Below are 16,596 nucleotides of genomic sequence, written 5' to 3' on the forward strand. Positions count from 1 at the left end.
TTCCAAAAACCCGACAAAATAGTTTACAACCTGCCAAAACTGATCAAAACATTCTGAAAAGATGCCAAAATACTAGAAAACCAGTCAGAAGTGATCAAAACTTTCAATAACTTGCAAAAACATAATCAAAACAAATGAAAGCAAACCAAAACATTCCAAATACCCGCCAAAATATTTTAAAACCCGCCAAAACGAATCCAAACGTTCCACAACATGCCAAGACAATAAAAACAACACAAGAGAAAACAAAACATTCTAAAACACCACCAAAACATTCCGAAAACACGCCAAAAGATCATCAAAACAAATCAAAACAAACCAAACAATAGGAGGAACACGGCAACATATTGGCAAGCAAGAGACGGAGAGCGCGGCACCTTCTAGGAGGCCAAGAAAGAAGCCGCACAACACCTGCACTGTGTCTGCAACTTTCAAACTGCTAGAAGCTAGTGGCTTGCCACTGGCCTGCCTCTTCAATTGCCATTAGCATTCCAATGGAAGCTATTCTTGGACAACTTTGCTCTGCTTGCTGCTAGTTCTGCCCCAGCCTACCATAGATAACCTTGCTCTTCCCTTGAGGCTCTGAGATGCCAAGAACTTGTCAACTTCAAAGGGCGGGCCGGGCTACATCTACTCAGCTGCCACAGTTTCTCCTTGCTAGACCTAGTGGGAAAGCATTTTGCTGAGATGCAGAGGGCAAGAAACGTAGAATACGGAGACGCGGAGCTGTCCCAAGTGCCGCTGCCAGGCGTCTTGCCGCAGAAGGAGCGCCCCGGAGCGCACCGCAACCGGCACCGTCGTCTCTGCGCAAAGAGCCAAAATATTTGAAAACCCGCCAAAACTCATCCAAAAATATTTTCAAACCCGCCAAAATAGAAAACCAGACAGAAGTGATCAATACATTCGAAAAAACCTGACAAAACATGATAAAGCCCACCAAAGCTAATCCAAACACACCAAAAACTGGGCTAAACAGAATCAAAACCTTCTAAAAACCGGCCAAAATATTTCAAAACCCGTCAAAACTAATCAAAACATTCCGAATACCCGCCAAAACATTCCAAATACCCGCCAAAATATTTTAAACCCCGCCAAAAGGAATCCAAACATTCCAAAACCTGCCAACACAATAAAAACAACTCAAGAGAATACAAAACATTCTAAAACCCAAACAAAACATTCCCGAAAACCCGACAAAACATCATAAAAACAAATCAAAACCAACCAAAATATTCCGAAAACCCGCCCAAATAATTTAGACCCACAAAACTCATCAAAACATTCTGAAAAAATGCCAAAACATTAGAAAACCAGCCAGAACTGATCAAAACATTCCAAAAACTTGGCAAAACATCATAAAAACAAATCAAAACCAACCAAAACATTCCAAAAACCCGACAAAATAGTTTACAACCTGCCAAAACTGATCAAAACATTCTGAAAAGATGCCAAAATACTAGAAAACCAGTCAGAAGTGATCGAAACTTTCAATAACTTGCCAAAACATAATCAAAACAAATGAAAGCAAACCAAAACATTCCAAATACCCGCCAAAATATTTTAAAACCCGCCAAAACGAATCCAAACGTTCCACAACCTGCCAAGACAATAAAAACAACACAAGAGAAAACAAAACATTCTAAAACACCACCAAAACATTCCGAAAACCCGCCAAAAGATCATCAAAACAAATCAAAACAAACCAAACAATAGGAGGAACACGGCAACATATTGGCAAGCAAGAGACGGAGAGCGCGGCACCTTCTAGGAGGCCAAGAAGGAAGCCGCACAACACCTGCACTGTGTCTGCAACTTTCAAACTGCTAGAAGCTAGTGGCTTGCCACTGGCCTGCCTCTTCAATTGCCATTAGCATTCCAATGGAAGCTATTCTTGGACAACTTTGCTCTGCTTGCTGCTAGTTCTGCCCCAGCCTACCATAGATAACCTTGCTCTTCCCTTGAGGCTCTGAGATGCCAAGAACTTGTCAACTTCAAAGGGCGGGCCGGGCTACATCTACTCAGCTGCCACAGTTTCTCCTTGCTAGACCTAGTGGGAAAGCATTTTGCTGAGATGCAGAGGGCAAGAAACGCAGAATACGGAGACGCGGAGCTGTCCCAAGTGCCGCTGCCAGGCGTCTTGCCGCAGAAGGAGCGCCCCGGAGCGCACCGCAACCGGCACCGTCGTCTCTGCGCAAAGAGCCAAAATATTTGAAAACCCGCCAAAACTCATCCAAAAATATTTTCAAACCCGCCAAAATAGAAAACCAGACAGAAGTGATCAATACATTCGAAAAAACCTGACAAAACATGATAAAGCCCACCAAAGCTAATCCAAACACACCAAAAACTGGGCTAAACAGAATCAAAACCTTCTAAAAACCGGCCAAAATATTTCAAAACCCGTCAAAACTAATCAAAACATTCCGAATACCCGCCAAAACATTCCAAATACCCGCCAAAATATTTTAAACCCCGCCAAAAGGAATCCAAACATTCCAAAACCTGCCAACACAATAAAAACAACTCAAGAGAATACAAAACATTCTAAAACCCAACCAAAACATTCCCGAAAACCCGACAAAACATCATAAAAACAAATCAAAACCAACCAAAATATTCCGAAAACCCGCCAAAATAATTTAGACCCACAAAACTCATCAAAACATTCTGAAAAAATGCCAAAACATTAGAAAACCAGCCAGAACTGATCAAAACATTCCAAAAACTTGGCAAAACATCATAAAAACAAATCAAAACCAACCAAAACATTCCAAAAACCCGACAAAATAGTTTACAACCTGCCAAAACTGATCAAAACATTCTGAAAAGATGCCAAAATACTAGAAAACCAGTCAGAAGTGATCAAAACTTTCAATAACTTGCCAAAACATAATCAAAACAAATGAAAGCAAACCAAAACATTCCAAATACCCGCCAAAATATTTTAAAACCCGCCAAAACGAATCCAAACGTTCCACAACCTGCCAAGACAATAAAAACAACACAAGAGAAAACAAAACATTCTAAAACACCACCAAAACATTCCGAAAACCCGCCAAAAGATCATCAAAACAAATCAAAACAAACCAAACAATAGGAGGAACACGGCAACATATTGGCAAGCAAGAGACGGAGAGCGCGGCACCTTCTAGGAGGCCAAGAAGGAAGCCGCACAACACCTGCACTGTGTCTGCAACTTTCAAACTGCTAGAAGCTAGTGGCTTGCCACTGGCCTGCCTCTTCAATTGCCATTAGCATTCCAATGGAAGCTATTCTTGGACAACTTTGCTCTGCTTGCTGCTAGTTCTGCCCCAGCCTACCATAGATAACCTTGCTCTTCCCTTGAGGCTCTGAGATGCCAAGAACTTGTCAACTTCAAAGGGCGGGCCGGGCTACATCTACTCAGCTGCCACAGTTTCTCCTTGCTAGACCTAGTGGGAAAGCATTTTGCTGAGATGCAGAGGGCAAGAAACGCACAATACGGAGACGCGGAGCTGTCCCAAGTGCCGCTGCCAGGCGTCTTGCCGCAGAAGGAGCGCCCCGGAGCGCACCGCAACCGGCACCGTCGTCTCTGCGCAAAGAGCCAAAATATTTTCAAACCCGCCAAAACTCATCCAAAAATATTTTCAAACCCGCCAAAATAGAAAACCAGACAGAAGTGATCAATACATTCGAAAAAACCTGACAAAACATGATAAAGCCCACCAAAGCTAATCCAAACACACCAAAAACTGGGCTAAACAGAATCAAAACCTTCTAAAAACCGGCCAAAATATTTCAAAACCCGTCAAAACTAATCAAAACATTCCGAATACCCGCCAAAACATTCCAAATACCCGCCAAAATATTTTAAACCCCGCCAAAAGGAATCCAAACATTCCAAAACCTGCCAACACAATAAAAACAACTCAAGAGAATACAAAACATTCTAAAACCCAACCAAAACATTCCCGAAAACCCGACAAAACATCATAAAAACAAATCAAAACCAACCAAAATATTCCGAAAACCCGCCCAAATAATTTAGACCCACAAAACTCATCAAAACATTCTGAAAAAATGCCAAAACATTAGAAAACCAGCCAGAACTGATCAAAACATTCAAAAAACTTGGCAAAACATCATAAAAACAAATCAAAACCAACCAAAACATTCCAAAAACCCGACAAAATAGTTTACAACCTGCCAAAACTGATCAAAACATTCTGAAAAGATGCCAAAATACTAGAAAACCAGTCAGAAGTGATCAAAACTTTCAATAACTTGCCAAAACATAATCAAAACAAATGAAAGCAAACCAAAACATTCCAAATACCCGCCAAAATATTTTAAAACCCGCCAAAACGAATCCAAACCTTCCACAACCTGCCAACACAATAAAAACAACACAAGAGAAAACAAAACATTCTAAAACACCACCAAAACATTCCAAAAACCCGCCAAAAGATCATCAAAACAAATCAAAACAAACCAAACAATAGGAGGAACACGGCAACATATTGGCAAGCAAGAGACGGAGAGCGCGGCACCTTCTAGGAGGCCAAGAAGGAAGCCGCACAACACCTGCACTGTGTCTGCAACTTTCAAACTGCTAGAAGCTAGTGGCTTGCCACTGGCCTGCCTCTTCAATTGCCATTAGCATTCCAATGGAAGCTATTCTTGGACAACTTTGCTCTGCTTGCTGCTAGTTCTGCCCCAGCCTACCATAGATAACCTTGCTCTTCCCTTGAGGCTCTGAGATGCCAAGAACTTGTCAACTTCAAAGGGCGGGCCGGGCTACATCTACTCAGCTGCCACAGTTTCTCCTTGCTAGACCTAGTGGGAAAGCATTTTGCTGAGATGCAGAAGGCAAGAAACGCAGAATACGGAGACGCGGAGCTGTCCCAAGTGCCGCTGCCAGGCGTCTTGCCGCAGAAGGAGCGCCCCGGAGCGCACCGCAACCGGCACCGTCGTCTCTGCGCAAAGAGCCAAAATATTTGAAAACCCGCCAAAACTCATCCAAAAATATTTTCAAACCCGCCAAAATAGAAAACCAGACAGAAGTGATCAATACATTCGAAAAAACCTGACAAAACATGATAAAGCCCACCAAAGCTAATCCAAACACACCAAAAACTGGGCTAAACAGAATCAAAACCTTCTAAAAACCGGCCAAAATATTTCCAAACCCGTCAAAACTAATCAAAACATTCCGAATACCCGCCAAAACATTCCAAATACCCGCCAAAATATTTTAAACCCCGCCAAAAGGAATCCAAACATTCCAAAACCTGCCAACACAATAAAAACAACTCAAGAGAATACAAAACATTCTAAAACCCAACCAAAACATTCCCGAAAACCCGACAAAACATCATAAAAACAAATCAAAACCAACCAAAATATTCCGAAAAACCGCCCAAATAATTTAGACCCACAAAACTCATCAAAACATTCTGAAAAAATGCCAAAACATTAGAAAACCAGCCAGAACTGATCAAAACATTCCAAAAACTTGGCAAAACATCATAAAAACAAATCAAAACCAACCAAAACATTCCAAAAACCCGACAAAATAGTTTACAACCTGCCAAAACTGATCAAAACATTCTGAAAAGATGCCAAAATACTAGAAAACCAGTCAGAAGTGATCAAAACTTTCAATAACTTGCCAAAACATAATCAAAACAAATGAAAGCAAACCAAAACATTCCAAATACCCGCCAAAATATTTTAAAACCCGCCAAAACGAATCCAAACGTTCCACAACCTGCCAAGACAATAAAAACAACACAAGAGAAAACAAAACATTCTAAAACACCATCAAAACATTCCGAAAACCCGCCAAAAGATCATCAAAACAAATCAAAACAAACCAAACAATAGGAGGAACACGGCAACATATTGGCAAGCAAGAGACGGAGAGCGCGGCACCTTCTAGGAGGCCAAGAAGGAAGCCGCACAACACCTGCACTGTGTCTGCAACTTTCAAACTGCTAGAAGCTAGTGGCTTGCCACTGGCCTGCCTCTTCAATTGCCATTAGCATTCCAATGGAAGCTATTCTTGGACAACTTTGCTCTGCTTGCTGCTAGTTCTGCCCCAGCCTACCATAGATAACCTTGCTCTTCCCTTGAGGCTCTGAGATGCCAAGAACTTGTCAACTTCAAAGGGCGGGCCGGGCTACATCTACTCAGCTGCCACAGTTTCTCCTTGCTAGACCTAGTGGGAAAGCATTTTGCTGAGATGCAGAGGGCAAGAAACGCAGAATACGGAGACGCGGAGCTGTCCCAAGTGCCGCTGCCAGGCGTCTTGCCGCAGAAGGAGCGCCCCGGAGCGCACCGCAACCGGCACCGTCGTCTCTGCGCAAAGAGCCAAAATATTTGAAAACCCGCCAAAACTCATCCAAAAATATTTTCAAACCCGCCAAAATAGAAAACCAGACAGAAGTGATCAATACATTCGAAAAAACCTGACAAAACATGATAAAGCCCACCAAAGCTAATCCAAACACACCAAAAACTGGGCTAAACAGAATCAAAACCTTCTAAAAACCGGCCAAAATATTTCAAAACCCGTCAAAACTAATCAAAACATTCCGAATACCCGCCAAAACATTCCAAATACCCGCCAAAATATTTTAAACCCCGCCAAAAGGAATCCAAACATTCCAAAACCTGCCAACACAATAAAAACAACTCAAGAGAATACAAAACATTCTAAAACCCAACCAAAACATTCCCGAAAACCCGACAAAACATCATAAAAACAAATCAAAACCAACCAAAATATTCCGAAAACCCGCCAAAATAATTTAGACCCACAAAACTCATCAAAACATTCTGAAAAAATGCCAAAACATTAGAAAACCAGCCAGAACTGATCAAAACATTCCAAAAACTTGGCAAAACATCATAAAAACAAATCAAAACCAACCAAAACATTCCAAAAACCCGACAAAATAGTTTACAACCTGCCAAAACTGATCAAAACATTCTGAAAAGATGCCAAAATACTAGAAAACCAGTCAGAAGTGATCAAAACTTTCAATAACTTGCCAAAACATAATCAAAACAAATGAAAGCAAACCAAAACATTCCAAATACCCGCCAAAATATTTTAAAACCCGCCAAAACGAATCCAAACGTTCCACAACATGCCAAGACAATAAAAAAAACACAAGAGAAAACAAAACATTCTAAAACACCACCAAAACATTCCGAAAACACGCCAAAAGATCATCAAAACAAATCAAAACAAACCAAACAATAGGAGGAACACGGCAACATATTGGCAAGCAAGAGACGGAGAGCGCGGCACCTTCTAGGAGGCCAAGAAAGAAGCCGCACAACACCTGCACTGTGTCTGCAACTTTCAAACTGCTAGAAGCTAGTGGCTTGCCACTGGCCTGCCTCTTCAATTGCCATTAGCATTCCAATGGAAGCTATTCTTGGACAACTTTGCTCTGCTTGCTGCTAGTTCTGCCCCAGCCTACCATAGATAACCTTGCTCTTCCCTTGAGGCTCTGAGATGCCAAGAACTTGTCAACTTCAAAGGGCGGGCCGGGCTACATCTACTCAGCTGCCACAGTTTCTCCTTGCTAGACCTAGTGGGAAAGCATTTTGCTGAGATGCAGAGGGCAAGAAACGCAGAATACGGAGACGCGGAGCTGTCCCAAGTGCCGCTGCCAGGCGTCTTGCCGCAGAAGGAGCGCCCCGGAGCGCACCGCAACCGGCACCGTTGTCTCTGCGCAAAGAGCCAAAATATTTGAAAACCCGCCAAAACTCATCCAAAAATATTTTCAAACCCGCCAAAATAGAAAACCAGACAGAAGTGATCAATACATTCGAAAAAACCTGACAAAACATGATAAAGCCCACCAAAGCTAATCCAAACACACCAAAAACTGGGCTAAACAGAATCAAAACCTTCTAAAAACCGGCCAAAATATTTCCAAACCCGTCAAAACTAATCAAAACATTCCGAATACCCGCCAAAACATTCCAAATACCCGCCAAAATATTTTAAACCCCGCCAAAAGGAATCCAAACATTCCAAAACCTGCCAACACAATAAAAACAACTCAAGAGAATACAAAACATTCTAAAACCCAACCAAAACATTCCCGAAAACCCGACAAAACATCATAAAAACAAATCAAAACCAACCAAAATATTCCGAAAACCCGCCAAAATAATTTAGACCCACAAAACTCATCAAAACATTCTGAAAAAATGCCAAAACATTAGAAAACCAGCCAGAACTGATCAAAACATTCCAAAAACTTGGCAAAACATCATAAAAACAAATCAAAACCAACCAAAACATTCCAAAAACCCGACAAAATAGTTTACAACCTGCCAAAACTGATCAAAACATTCTGAAAAGATGCCAAAATACTAGAAAACCAGTCAGAAGTGATCAAAACTTTCAATAACTTGCCAAAACATAATCAAAACAAATGAAAGCAAACCAAAACATTCCAAATACCCGCCAAAATATTTTAAAACCCGCCAAAACGAATCCAAACGTTCCACAACCTGCCAAGACAATAAAAACAACACAAGAGAAAACAAAACATTCTAAAACACCACCAAAACATTCCGAAAACCCGCCAAAAGATCATCAAAACAAATCAAAACAAACCAAACAATAGGAGGAACACGGCAACATATTGGCAAGCAAGAGACGGAGAGCGCGGCACCTTCTAGGAGGCCAAGAAGGAAGCCGCACAACACCTGCACTGTGTCTGCAACTTTCAAACTGCTAGAAGCTAGTGGCTTGCCACTGGCCTGCCTCTTCAATTGCCATTAGCATTCCAATGGAAGCTATTCTTGGACAACTTTGCTCTGCTTGCTGCTAGTTCTGCCCCAGCCTACCATAGATAACCTTGCTCTTCCCTTGAGGCTCTGAGATGCCAAGAACTTGTCAACTTCAAAGGGCGGGCCGGGCTACATCTACTCAGCTGCCACAGTTTCTCCTTGCTAGACCTAGTGGGAAAGCATTTTGCTGAGATGCAGAAGGCAAGAAACGCAGAATACGGAGACGCGGAGCTGTCCCAAGTGCCGCTGCCAGGCGTCTTGCCGCAGAAGGAGCGCCCCGGAGCGCACCGCAACCGGCACCGTCGTCTCTGCGCAAAGAGCCAAAATATTTGAAAACCCGCCAAAACTCATCCAAAAATATTTTCAAACCCGCCAAAATAGAAAACCAGACAGAAGTGATCAATACATTCGAAAAAACCTGACAAAACATGATAAAGCCCACCAAAGCTAATCCAAACACACCAAAAACTGGGCTAAACAGAATCAAAACCTTCTAAAAACCGGCCAAAATATTTCAAAACCCGTCAAAACTAATCAAAACATTCCGAATACCCGCCAAAACATTCCAAATACCCGCCAAAATATTTTAAACCCCGCCAAAAGGAATCCAAACATTCCAAAACCTGCCAACACAATAAAAACAACTCAAGAGAATACAAAACATTCTAAAACCCAACCAAAACATTCCCGAAAACCCGACAAAACATCATAAAAACAAATCAAAACCAACCAAAATATTCCGAAAACCCGCCCAAATAATTTAGACCCACAAAACTCATCAAAACATTCTGAAAAAATGCCAAAACATTAGAAAACCAGCCAGAACTGATCAAAACATTCCAAAAACTTGGCAAAACATCATAAAAACAAATCAAAACCAACCAAAACATTCCAAAAACCCGACAAAATAGTTTACAACCTGCCAAAACTGATCAAAACATTCTGAAAAGATGCCAAAATACTAGAAAACCAGTCAGAAGTGATCAAAACTTTCAATAACTTGCCAAAACATAATCAAAACAAATGAAAGCAAACCAAAACATTCCAAATACCCGCCAAAATATTTGAAAACCCGCCAAAACGAATCCAAACGTTCCACAACATGCCAAGACAATAAAAACAACACAAGAGAAAACAAAACATTCTAAAACACCACCAAAACATTCCGAAAACACGCCAAAAGATCATCAAAACAAATCAAAACAAACCAAACAATAGGAGGAACACGGCAACATATTGGCAAGCAAGAGACGGAGAGCGCGGCACCTTCTAGGAGGCCAAGAAAGAAGCCGCACAACACCTGCACTGTGTCTGCAACTTTCAAACTGCTAGAAGCTAGTGGCTTGCCACTGGCCTGCCTCTTCAATTGCCATTAGCATTCCAATGGAAGCTATTCTTGGACAACTTTGCTCTGCTTGCTGCTAGTTCTGCCCCAGCCTACCATAGATAACCTTGCTCTTCCCTTGAGGCTCTGAGATGCCAAGAACTTGTCAACTTCAAAGGGCGGGCCGGGCTACATCTACTCAGCTGCCACAGTTTCTCCTTGCTAGACCTAGTGGGAAAGCATTTTGCTGAGATGCAGAGGGCAAGAAACGCAGAATACGGAGACGCGGAGCTGTCCCAAGTGCCGCTGCCAGGCGTCTTGCCGCAGAAGGAGCGCCCCGGAGCGCACCGCAACCGGCACCGTTGTCTCTGCGCAAAGAGCCAAAATATTTGAAAACCCGCCAAAACTCATCCAAAAATATTTTCAAACCCGCCAAAATAGAAAACCAGACAGAAGTGATCAATACATTCGAAAAAACCTGACAAAACATGATAAAGCCCACCAAAGCTAATCCAAACACACCAAAAACTGGGCTAAACAGAATCAAAACCTTCTAAAAACCGGCCAAAATATTTCAAAACCCGTCAAAACTAATCAAAACATTCCGAATACCCGCCAAAACATTCCAAATACCCGCCAAAATATTTTAAACCCCGCCAAAAGGAATCCAAACATTCCAAAACCTGCCAACACAATAAAAACAACTCAAGAGAATACAAAACATTCTAAAACCCAAACAAAACATTCCCGAAAACCCGACAAAACATCATAAAAACAAATCAAAACCAACCAAAATATTCCGAAAACCCGCCCAAATAATTTAGACCCACAAAACTCATCAAAACATTCTGAAAAAATGCCAAAACATTAGAAAACCAGCCAGAACTGATCAAAACATTCCAAAAACTTGGCAAAACATCATAAAAACAAATCAAAACCAACCAAAACATTCCAAAAACCCGACAAAATAGTTTACAACCTGCCAAAACTGATCAAAACATTCTGAAAAGATGCCAAAATACTAGAAAACCAGTCAGAAGTGATCGAAACTTTCAATAACTTGCCAAAACATAATCAAAACAAATGAAAGCAAACCAAAACATTCCAAATACCCGCCAAAATATTTTAAAACCCGCCAAAACGAATCCAAACGTTCCACAACCTGCCAAGACAATAAAAACAACACAAGAGAAAACAAAACATTCTAAAACACCACCAAAACATTCCGAAAACCCGCCAAAAGATCATCAAAACAAATCAAAACAAACCAAACAATAGGAGGAACACGGCAACATATTGGCAAGCAAGAGACGGAGAGCGCGGCACCTTCTAGGAGGCCAAGAAGGAAGCCGCACAACACCTGCACTGTGTCTGCAACTTTCAAACTGCTAGAAGCTAGTGGCTTGCCACTGGCCTGCCTCTTCAATTGCCATTAGCATTCCAATGGAAGCTATTCTTGGACAACTTTGCTCTGCTTGCTGCTAGTTCTGCCCCAGCCTACCATAGATAACCTTGCTCTTCCCTTGAGGCTCTGAGATGCCAAGAACTTTTCAACTTCAAAGGGCGGGCCGGGCTACATCTACTCAGCTGCCACAGTTTCTCCTTGCTAGACCTAGTGGGAAAGCATTTTGCTGAGATGCAGAGGGCAAGAAACGCAGAATACGGAGACGCGGAGCTGTCCCAAGTGCCGCTGCCAGGCGTCTTGCCGCAGAAGGAGCGCCCCGGAGCGCACCGCAACCGGCACCGTCGTCTCTGCGCAAAGAGCCAAAATATTTGAAAACCCGCCAAAACTCATCCAAAAATATTTTCAAACCCGCCAAAATAGAAAACCAGACAGAAGTGATCAATACATTCGAAAAAAGCTGACAAAACATGATAAAGCCCACCAAAGCTAATCCAAACACACCAAAAACTGGGCTAAACAGAATCAAAACCTTCTAAAAACCGGCCAAAATATTTCCAAACCCGTCAAAACTAATCAAAATATTCCGAATACCCGCCAAAACATTCCAAATACCCGCCAAAATATTTTAAACCCCGCCAAAAGGAATCCAAACATTCCAAAACCTGCCAACACAATAAAAACAACTCAAGAGAATACAAAACATTCTAAAACCCAACCAAAACATTCCCGAAAACCCGACAAAACATCATAAAAACAAATCAAAACCAACCAAAATATTCCGAAAACCCGCCCAAATAATTTAGACCCACAAAACTCATCAAAACATTCTGAAAAAATGCCAAAACATTAGAAAACCAGCCAGAACTGATCAAAACATTCCAAAAACTTGGCAAAACATCATAAAAACAAATCAAAACCAACCAAAACATTCCAAAAACCCGACAAAATAGTTTACAACCTGCCAAAACTGATCAAAACATTCTGAAAAGATGCCAAAATACTAGAAAACCAGTCAGAAGTGATCGAAACTTTCAATAACTTGCCAAAACATAATCAAAACAAATGAAAGCAAACCAAAACATTCCAAATACCCGCCAAAATATTTTAAAACCCGCCAAAACGAATCCAAACGTTCCACAACCTGCCAAGACAATAAAAACAACACAAGAGAAAACAAAACATTCTAAAACACCACCAAAACATTCCGAAAACCCGCCAAAAGATCATCAAAACAAATCAAAACAAACCAAACAATAGGAGGAACACGGCAACATATTGGCAAGCAAGAGACGGAGAGCGCGGCACCTTCTAGGAGGCCAAGAAGGAAGCCGCACAACACCTGCACTGTGTCTGCAACTTTCAAACTGCTAGAAGCTAGTGGCTTGCCACTGGCCTGCCTCTTCAATTGCCATTAGCATTCCAATGGAAGCTATTCTTGGACAACTTTGCTCTGCTTGCTGCTAGTTCTGCCCCAGCCTACCATAGATAACCTTGCTCTTCCCTTGAGGCTCTGAGATGCCAAGAACTTGTCAACTTCAAAGGGCGGGCCGGGCTACATCTACTCAGCTGCCACAGTTTCTCCTTGCTAGACCTAGTGGGAAAGCATTTTGCTGAGATGCAGAGGGCAAGAAACGCAGAATACGGAGACGCGGAGCTGTCCCAAGTGCCGCTGCCAGGCGTCTTGCCGCAGAAGGAGCGCCCCGGAGCGCACCGCAACCGGCACCGTCGTCTCTGCGCAAAGAGCCAAAATATTTTCAAACCCGCCAAAACTCATCCAAAAATATTTTCAAACCCGCCAAAATAGAAAACCAGACAGAAGTGATCAATACATTCGAAAAAACCTGACAAAACATGATAAAGCCCACCAAAGCTAATCCAAACACACCAAAAACTGGGCTAAACAGAATCAAAACCTTCTAAAAACCGGCCAAAATATTTCAAAACCCGTCAAAACTAATCAAAACATTCCGAATACCCGCCAAAACATTCCAAATACCCGCCAAAATATTTTAAACCCCGCCAAAAGGAATCCAAACATTCCAAAACCTGCCAACACAATAAAAACAACTCAAGAGAATACAAAACATTCTAAAACCCAACCAAAACATTCCCGAAAACCCGACAAAACATCATAAAAACAAATCAAAACCAACCAAAATATTCCGAAAACCCGCCAAAATAATTTAGACCCACAAAACTCATCAAAACATTCTGAAAAAATGCCAAAACATTAGAAAACCAGCCAGAACTGATCAAAACATTCCAAAAACTTGGCAAAACATCATAAAAACAAATCAAAACCAACCAAAACATTCCAAAAACCCGACAAAATAGTTTACAACCTGCCAAAACTGATCAAAACATTCTGAAAAGATGCCAAAATACTAGAAAACCAGTCAGAAGTGATCAAAACTTTCAATAACTTGCCAAAACATAATCAAAACAAATGAAAGCAAACCAAAACATTCCAAATACCCGCCAAAATATTTTAAAACCCGCCAAAACGAATCCAAACCTTCCACAACCTGCCAACACAATAAAAACAACACAAGAGAAAACAAAACATTCTAAAACACCACCAAAACATTCCAAAAACCCGCCAAAAGATCATCAAAACAAATCAAAACAAACCAAACAATAGGAGGAACACGGCAACATATTGGCAAGCAAGAGACGGAGAGCGCGGCACCTTCTAGGAGGCCAAGAAGGAAGCCGCACAACACCTGCACTGTGTCTGCAACTTTCAAACTGCTAGAAGCTAGTGGCTTGCCACTGGCCTGCCTCTTCAATTGCCATTAGCATTCCAATGGAAGCTATTCTTGGACAACTTTGCTCTGCTTGCTGCTAGTTCTGCCCCAGCCTACCATAGATAACCTTGCTCTTCCCTTGAGGCTCTGAGATGCCAAGAACTTGTCAACTTCAAAGGGCGGGCCGGGCTACATCTACTCAGCTGCCACAGTTTCTCCTTGCTAGACCTAGTGGGAAAGCATTTTGCTGAGATGCAGAGGGCAAGAAACGCAGAATACGGAGACGCGGAGCTGTCCCAAGTGCCGCTGCCAGGCGTCTTGCCGCAGAAGGAGCGCCCCGGAGCGCACCGCAACCGGCACCGTCGTCTCTGCGCAAAGAGCCAAAATATTTGAAAACCCGCCAAAACTCATCCAAAAATATTTTCAAACCCGCCAAAATAGAAAACCAGACAGAAGTGATCAATACATTCGAAAAAACCTGACAAAACATGATAAAGCCCACCAAAGCTAATCCAAACACACCAAAAACTGGGCTAAACAGAATCAAAACCTTCTAAAAACCGGCCAAAATATTTCAAAACCCGTCAAAACTAATCAAAACATTCCGAATACCCGCCAAAACATTCCAAATACCCGCCAAAATATTTTAAACCCCGCCAAAAGGAATCCAAACATTCCAAAACCTGCCAACACAATAAAAACAACTCAAGAGAATACAAAACATTCTAAAACCCAACCAAAACATTCCCGAAAACCCGACAAAACATCATAAAAACAAATCAAAACCAACCAAAATATTCCGAAAACCCGCCCAAATAATTTAGACCCACAAAACTCATCAAAACATTCTGAAAAAATGCCAAAACATTAGAAAACCAGCCAGAACTGATCAAAACATTCCAAAAACTTGGCAAAACATCATAAAAACAAATCAAAACCAACCAAAACATTCCAAAAACCCGACAAAATAGTTTACAACCTGCCAAAACTGATCAAAACATTCTGAAAAGATGCCAAAATACTAGAAAACCAGTCAGAAGTGATCAAAACTTTCAATAACTTGCCAAAACATAATCAAAACAAATGAAAGCAAACCAAAACATTCCAAATACCCGCCAAAATATTTTAAAACCCGCCAAAACGAATCCAAACGTTCCACAACATGCCAAGACAATAAAAACAACACAAGAGAAAACAAAACATTCTAAAACACCACCAAAACATTCCGAAAACACGCCAAAAGATCATCAAAACAAATCAAAACAAACCAAACAATAGGAGGAACACGGCAACATATTGGCAAGCAAGAGACGGAGAGCGCGGCACCTTCTAGGAGGCCAAGAAAGAAGCCGCACAACACCTGCACTGTGTCTGCAACTTTCAAACTGCTAGAAGCTAGTGGCTTGCCACTGGCCTGCCTCTTCAATTGCCATTAGCATTCCAATGGAAGCTATTCTTGGACAACTTTGCTCTGCTTGCTGCTAGTTCTGCCCCAGCCTACCATAGATAACCTTGCTCTTCCCTTGAGGCTCTGAGATGCCAAGAACTTGTCAACTTCAAAGGGCGGGCCGGGCTACATCTACTCAGCTGCCACAGTTTCTCCTTGCTAGACCTAGTGGGAAAGCATTTTGCTGAGATGCAGAGGGCAAGAAACGCAGAATACGGAGACGCGGAGCTGTCCCAAGTGCCGCTGCCAGGCGTCTTGCCGCAGAAGGAGCGCCCCGGAGCGCACCGCAACCGGCACCGTTGTCTCTGCGCAAAGAGCCAAAATATTTGAAAACCCGCCAAAACTCATCCAAAAATATTTTCAAACCCGCCAAAATAGAAAACCAGACAGAAGTGATCAATACATTCGAAAAAACCTGACAAAACATGATAAAGCCCACCAAAGCTAATCCAAACACAACAAAAACTGGGCTAAACAGAATCAAAACCTTCTAAAAACCGGCCAAAATATTTCGAAACCCGTCAAAACTAATCAAAACATTCCGAATACCCGCCAAAACATTCCAAATACCCGCCAAAATATTTTAAACCCCGCCAAAAGGAATCCAAACATTCCAAAACCTGCCAACACAATAAAAACAACTCAAGAGAATACAAAACATTCTAAAACCCAAACAAAACATTCCCGAAAACCCGACAAAACATCATAAAAACAAATCAAAACCAACCAAAATATTCCGAAAACCCGCCCAAATAATTTAGACCCACAAAACTCATCAAAACATTCTGAAAAAATGCCAAAACATTAGAAAACCAGCCAGAACTGATCAAAACATTCCAAAAACTTGGCAAAACATCATAAAAACAAATCAAAA

The sequence above is a fragment of the Passer domesticus genome, chromosome 7, assembly GCF_036417665.1.
Source record: "Passer domesticus isolate bPasDom1 chromosome 7, bPasDom1.hap1, whole genome shotgun sequence".
Classification (NCBI taxonomy): domain Eukaryota; kingdom Metazoa; phylum Chordata; class Aves; order Passeriformes; family Passeridae; genus Passer; species Passer domesticus.